Below are 7070 nucleotides of genomic sequence, written 5' to 3' on the forward strand. Positions count from 1 at the left end.
TTGGGCGTGGATGAATAGGACCCCATGGAGGGCTGGATGAACAGGACCCCGTGGAGGGAAGGTTCAATAGTAGCCGGTGGAGAGCTGGTTGAACAGTAGCCAGTGGAGGGCTGGATGAACAGTAGCCGGTGGAGGGCTAGATGAACAGTAGCCCGTGGAGGGATGGTTGAACAGGACCCCGTGGAGAGGGTTGGTTGAACAGTAGTCGGTGGAGGAGCGCGCCGTGGAGGCTGGATGAACAGGAGCCCGTGGATGAACAATTGTAGGTGGAGGCTGGAGGAGGTCGACGGTGGATGAACAATAGCCCGTGGAGGCTGGAGCAGGTCGACAATGGAGATGCACAGTATCCCGTGGAGTCCCATTTTGCGGTACGCCAGGCCTTGTTTCCATCGGCTGTTCCGTCCAAGCCCTCCCGATGAACACGACGAGGCATTCCATTCCAACCCAGCCTGTTGGCTCCCCATGAACACGACGACGACGCAGTTTCTCCGTTCCGACCCAGCCATGTACACGAGCCCTAGCCATACGTATGCGCGAGTAGGCATTCAAGACCCCGCCCGTATGTACGTACGTGGCCGTATTTACTTTCTTGCACCCTGGCCGTTGTACATACTTGTACATGCTACGTGCATGCCTCTACTATGACATGTGTGTGCCTCTATTACGACACGTGTGTGCCTCTACATCGACTACGTACACGTTCACGACCAGAATGATAATGCTACATACTCTTCGACTAGGTGGGTCCCGACTGTCAGACACTTCTTTGCGTGCCAAGATGTAGCTGGTGGGTCCCAGCAGTCAGGGGGCGAATCATTTTTTTGCCCGTAATACGGACGCACTTCCTTGCGTGCGAAGATGTAGCTAGTAGGTCCCAATAGTCAGGGGGAAACATCTTTTCACAAAATATGGTGGGTCCCTGCTGTAAGGTGGAGGAATCATTATTTTCCGCGTAATAAGGAGGCACTTCCTTGCTGCGGCCGTGGACCCAGCTATCAGCCTCTCCACATATAGTACTCTTCCAGTGGAAGTCGGTCGTTGACCACATTGACCACGCCGCGCCGAGAGTACCAAGGCGGTGGACGACGGCGAGGCCTAGGAAGGGGACGACACGGAGCCGGGGAAGACGCGGCAGTGGATGCCCACGCGGAGAGGAGTATGAGGGTTCACTGGTTCGGTAGTGGTGTGAGGCTATCGTCGTTGCAGAATAACAGGGGGTTTGGGTTAGTGGAGGGATGGCCTGGCCAACGATGGGAGTAGTAGGGGCGGTGAGGCCTCCACGGCAGCATAGCCGACCACGAGAGGCAGGAGCAGGCGACACGATCGGCGCTGCTTTGGGCGGCTGGAGCAAGAAGACCAGAGGTGGATGTAGCACTACAGCTGTTGGATGGACATCGTACGGTCACTGGAGCTAGAATCGTTCATATTGACAAAGTTGTTAAAGCCCTCCGTCCCCGTTAACTTAGTAGGCCTATAAGTCAGCCTCCCACTATACTGGATCCCAGCTAGCAGGGGAAGTATTCATTTTTTTATGCGTAATAAGGAGGGACTTCCTTGCGTGCGAAGATATAACTGGTTGGTCCGAGCTGTTAGTGACGGTAATGTTTTTTTCACAAAATACAGAGGCCCTTTGGGTGGGTCCCAGATGTGAGGTGGAGGAATCATTATTTTGTGCGTAATAAGGAGGCATTTCCTTGTGTGCGGGCATTGACCCAGCTGTCAGCCTCTCTACGTACAGTGCACTTCTGATGGATGTCATTCGTTGACCACATTGACCACGCCATGCCGAGAGCACTAGGGCGGTGGACGATAGTGAGGCCTACGAAGGGAAGGACACAGAGCCGGGGAAGGCACGGCAGTGGCTGCCCACGCGGTGGGGAGTATGAGAGTTGACTGGTTCAGCTGTCATCGCTGGAAAATAACAGGAGGTGCTGGTGAGTAGAGGGATAGACAGGCCAGGGATGTGAGTATGGTGGGGCCGTGAGGCCTGCCCAGCAGCACAGCCGACCACGGGAGGCAGGAGCAGGCGATTCCGCCGGCTCTGGTTTGGGCGGCTGGAGCAGGAAGATCAGAGACTGAAGAAGCACGATTGCCGTTAGATTGACATCTAACGGTCAAACGCTAGTAGAGTTGATTGTTGACTAAGTTTCTTTTTTTGAGAAACCTTGTGTATGCATGAATTTAGTAGGCCCACAAGTCAGCCTCCAAATCGGTGGCAGACAACATAGAGCCCATTTGCTATTTTTTAATAATTTGCAGCCCATTTGCTAATTCTTAAGTAATTTATTACAACCCATTTTCTGCCTAGGACCACGGTCAAAAGGTTCAACCTTATTTTGCTATTTTGGTGGAGTACGAACTGTTGTAATCCCAAAATGATAAACATTTTATTAAGAACTTATTGATTTGCCAAAAAAATCATTTTGTTCTTGTAAGCAAATAAGACGTGGGACAATTGAGTTGGTTTAAGGGAAAACCAGTGGTTAAAAAATCAGCCTTTCGGCTACTGGACTTTAGCCATCTAGGGTGCGGCACTCAACCGCTTCGCCTAGCAGCACAACGCTTGTATTGCTCTCCCACAACCCCGTTTTCACGGTTTAGGCTGCTCCCATTTTGCTCGCCGCTACTACTGGAATCGCCGCTGGGAGGGAAAACAATAACAAAAATAAGGATGTAAATATGAAAAGGGATTTTTATGTATTTTCAACATAATGATACGTGTATATGAACTAGTAAAACTATAGGTAGAGATTACAAAACGGATGTATGACATGGCATTTCAAGAGGAAAATAGAATCGGGCTGTGTGTTTGATTTAGTAAAAAACTGCCTGGGGATGTTGTAAGACAAAATATAACTAACGCTGGCAGGCCAGAGGCCAGTAGATACCTGTTGGATCTTTGTGCCCCGTTGTCGTCATGGGCTGGGCCTGTTAAAAACAAAACCAAGCATGGGCAGTCTACAACCCAGTTGAAACTTGCTCGACCTAAAAAAACAATATACCTGCTCAATAAACAAGAGAATTCTGCAAGTACAGACTGATAACTGGGATGCAGCATGTATATTTTTTTCATCGTGATAATAAGTGCATGCACTTGTTTCGAAAAATTTGGAGAACTGGGAATTCGAACGACAGGTGCTTATGCTACCTATCAAATAAAAATCAGATGCCTGAAAATTTGTTTCGAAACAAATGATTCAGCTTTATATCCATGTCGACCCTCGGCATGATGGTTGAAAGCAAATGCCAAGTTCATACCGATAGATCGTTAACAACAATACCAACTTGCGGACAACAAGATAGTACAAGCTCGTTTAAAAACAAGACAAGGTAGTACAAGTACTAATACCAAACTAACTTATAATCTTTTTAATCCTGGCCCTAGTGTTCGTCTGGTAGAAAATCTTGCAGAGGACCAACTCCCGCTCCTTCTCTTGCTCCAGGTCCCCAAGGTGGTACTGTTGCATCACCAAGTTGGTCCTTTGCTGGTCGACGTTCTTGTTGGTGTGCAGCACCAGAACCTTTTTGCTGCCCGTCTGCTGGCCATTGACCATCACCGGCAAGGTATTGCCGGTCTTGTGCCACATCGTGTAATGCCGCACTCCGACTGTATCTTGCGACGCATCCACATGCCCCTTTTGAACGCCTTGGAATTGCGCTGGAAGAAATGCTTGCTTAGGCCACTTAGTGTGATACCTACAGTATTGTTGAATACAGATTTTAGTGTACGTAGTTGGCATTTTCATAACATCTTTGGCATGTTACAGTCACTTGTTTCACTTTTTAGTAACTGTCAAATTGTAATTGCTTTATGAGGTCTGTATCTAAAAAGAAAAATAGAGCTATAAACAAAGGAATATGTTTGTGCAAGTAGACGGCCGATCGGCGTCTTACCTGGAAGTTTCTCAGGACGGGTGTAGCATATTCCGTGCTCGCTGTCGATGGTTGGGATGAAAAAATTGATGAGAGGGTGAGATCTCGCGCTGTCAGCACTCACTTTGGACTCAAGGTGCTCGATCAGTTCCTAATCCGTGGGATCGAACTTGACGCCAACCGGCAGCACCGGCCAATCCTTCTTGGACTTGCATTGGTTAATTCCAGTTATATGGTACTCAATGTATGATCAATCGACTGTTTTAAGTAAATGATGAAAGATTTCGACAGATAAGTGGTACTCCAAATCTGAAGTCTAAAATACCCGAACACGCTGCGGGGATTCTTGTGTCACCTCAGGCGCAGCGTGTTGTCACATCAATTATATGTGTGGACATGATGAATAATTTGACCGACGTATACTAGTGCTGCTACTTTACTACTTACTAGTCATATTTACTGTCACATTTTAACCATAGGTTTAACTAACAAGTACGCACTTGAAGCCTAATTGATATATATATATATATACGTAGTCGGTCTATTCTGTTAATATTAGCAGAATAACTATTTTGATAACACTTCCCACTGCACGCTCAACGCAAGTGCACGTCATTCTTTAAACCAAGTGTGCTGCAATACTCACACTAGTGAACTGCACGCGTTGTTTTTTGGTACTGTTTTCATTCTAGTTTTTTAACTGTTTATCGGAATGAGGCGTGTAATATAGAGTTGAAAAGCTATGGATTAGGCGCAACTTCGACATGTTGAACACTTTTCGAGATTCCACACGGTTTAAGAGCATTTTTTAAAATGGTGTGGCCCACGACAACTGGCAGCGAGCGTTTTTTCGCGATTTCTTCTAAACTGCTCGTCAGAATGAAACAAATGATACACCGTTGGAAAGATATCGTCAAGGCGCATCCTTTTCATATCTATTATTTTCTCTAATTCATTACTGTTTAAGAGCAGTTTCAAATTTACTAAATCGCGGAATTCTTTTTTTAAAACTTTCGGTACTGTTTTCGCTCTAGTTTTCTAACCATTTGTCGAAATGAGGCGTATAATACGCGGTTGCAAAGCTACGGACAAGGCGCAACTTTAATATGTTAAAATGTTTTTGAGATTCCTTACGGTTTTTAGTTAATTTCAAAAATCATGCGGCGACGAGAGGCAGCGGCCGTTTTTCGTGAAATTTTTACAAACTGCTGGTCGAAATGATTCAAATTATACGCCTTGGAAAGATATCAACGAGGTGTAACTTTTTCATTTAGAACACTCTCTCTAATTCTTTACGGTTTAAGAGAAATTTCGAATTTACTGAAATGTGAACACTCTGTTTTTTCGCGACCCAAAATCATCGTATGTACTGCATCAGACAGAAAACCGCACTGCTTTCCAACCACAAACCGCACTACATCAGATCGACAATTGCACTGCATGATTTCTTTTTTGTGGGACGTAAATTTTCCCAAATGAGGTAGCAAACAACACTTCTTTAGACTGAAAACCGCAGTGCAGCACACGGTCAAGTGAACTTCATGATTTCTTTTGTCGGACGTAAACTTTTCTCAAACGATTTTCTGTGAGTTTTATTGTCTTTTTAAACACTTTTTATGAACGAGAGTGGACTGGATAGACAAGGGCAATTGAACCGCATCATATATCAAAGTGAACGGCATTATTTTTTTGTTATTTTGCTAAAAAATCTGCATTTTCATGTTGGACGCAAGTGAACAACATCACTCCCAAAAGTGAACCACATTTGAGGACCAAACACACTGCATGTAATGAGAAGCGAGCTTCTTCTGAGGTGTTTTTGTTTCGGAGTACCAAGTGAAACACAAAGAAGTTTTATAGGGAACTGTGTGAGAGAACAAAGTGAGCTTCGAAACATACATATCCATTCCTTATTTTTCTTGTTTTTTTCTCGTTTTACAAAATGAACCACAAAGGAATTTTAAAATGAACTGCATCTCGGGTATCATTTTCTTACAAAACAAGTCCCTGCAATTTACACATATCATTATTTAACACACAGAAACCTGAATCCACAAACCAACCGAACTGCATTGCCGATCGAGCCAAAGTGCACTGAGACACCTATCTGCAAGAAAAGTAATACCAAACTACAATGGGGCACTACCAGACTGCACGTCTGCGACATCCAGAGCCAGAAGCACTTCAGCGATTATTTTACAATAAAAATACAATAGCTACTGGCCACAAAACCAAGCGCACTGCACAAACCATTATGAGCACCGGGGCCACCCAACCGACCTGGACTAGACCATCTCCAGTGGCTACCAACGAACTTTGAAGATGGAAGAGTCGGCGCCTGCAAGTGCACTTCATAGGGAGTCGTCGATGGCCGCACGTGCATGTTGTGTGGACTGCTCTAGTGATTCATCTGACGATGTTGTGAAAGTGAGCTGCATCTGAACAAAAAATATCACGCGTTGGAGTGAGCTGAACTGCCATAGGTTTTCACCTTTGTGGCCAACACAGGGAGTGCTTTCGGACCTCCAAATCCATCTTCTTGATCTACGGGAAGCCAGCCAAACAGAAATTGGAGGCACAGTTAGATAACTACAGTACAAATCACAAATCCATCGCCCACATCTAGGGGAAGCCAGCCAAATAGAAATCGGATGCACAACATAGCTAGAACTGACAGCTGAGCATGGAAGGAAGACTAACAAAACAAAAATTGCAGAGAGTTCAGCCGGTTCGTACCAGCGATTCAGACTCCTGCTCACCGGCATGGATCTCAGACAGCTTCTGGCACTTCTTCTACTGAAGGAAACAGGCATAGAATAGGATAAGACCAAGATACAGAAGAAACAATCAGGACTTGGGGTTCTGGCGCGAGAGAGGGGGGTCGTGCGTGTGTACCGTCATTGACAGTGGAGGCGGCGGCACACTTGCGGGAGTGGGCAGCGGAAATCTCGTAGTACTGCCCCGCGTAGCCCTCGAAGAACTTGCTCATGGTCGCTCCTTCCCCGATGAATCTGTCGGCATTCGCGGCAGCCGGACCGGATCGAGGCCCGCGAAGCCTTCGGTAGAATCTAGGCGAGTCGAGACAGTCGATGGGTGGGTGGTCGGAGCGAGTTCATTGGGGAGGGGGACGACGGGCGAGTAGAGGCGGGTGGGGTGCCGTGTTGGCAACCACGATGGAGGGAGAGAGTCCGGCAGTG

This window comes from Triticum dicoccoides, chromosome 4B (assembly GCF_002162155.2).
Source record: "Triticum dicoccoides isolate Atlit2015 ecotype Zavitan chromosome 4B, WEW_v2.0, whole genome shotgun sequence".
Classification (NCBI taxonomy): domain Eukaryota; kingdom Viridiplantae; phylum Streptophyta; class Magnoliopsida; order Poales; family Poaceae; genus Triticum; species Triticum dicoccoides.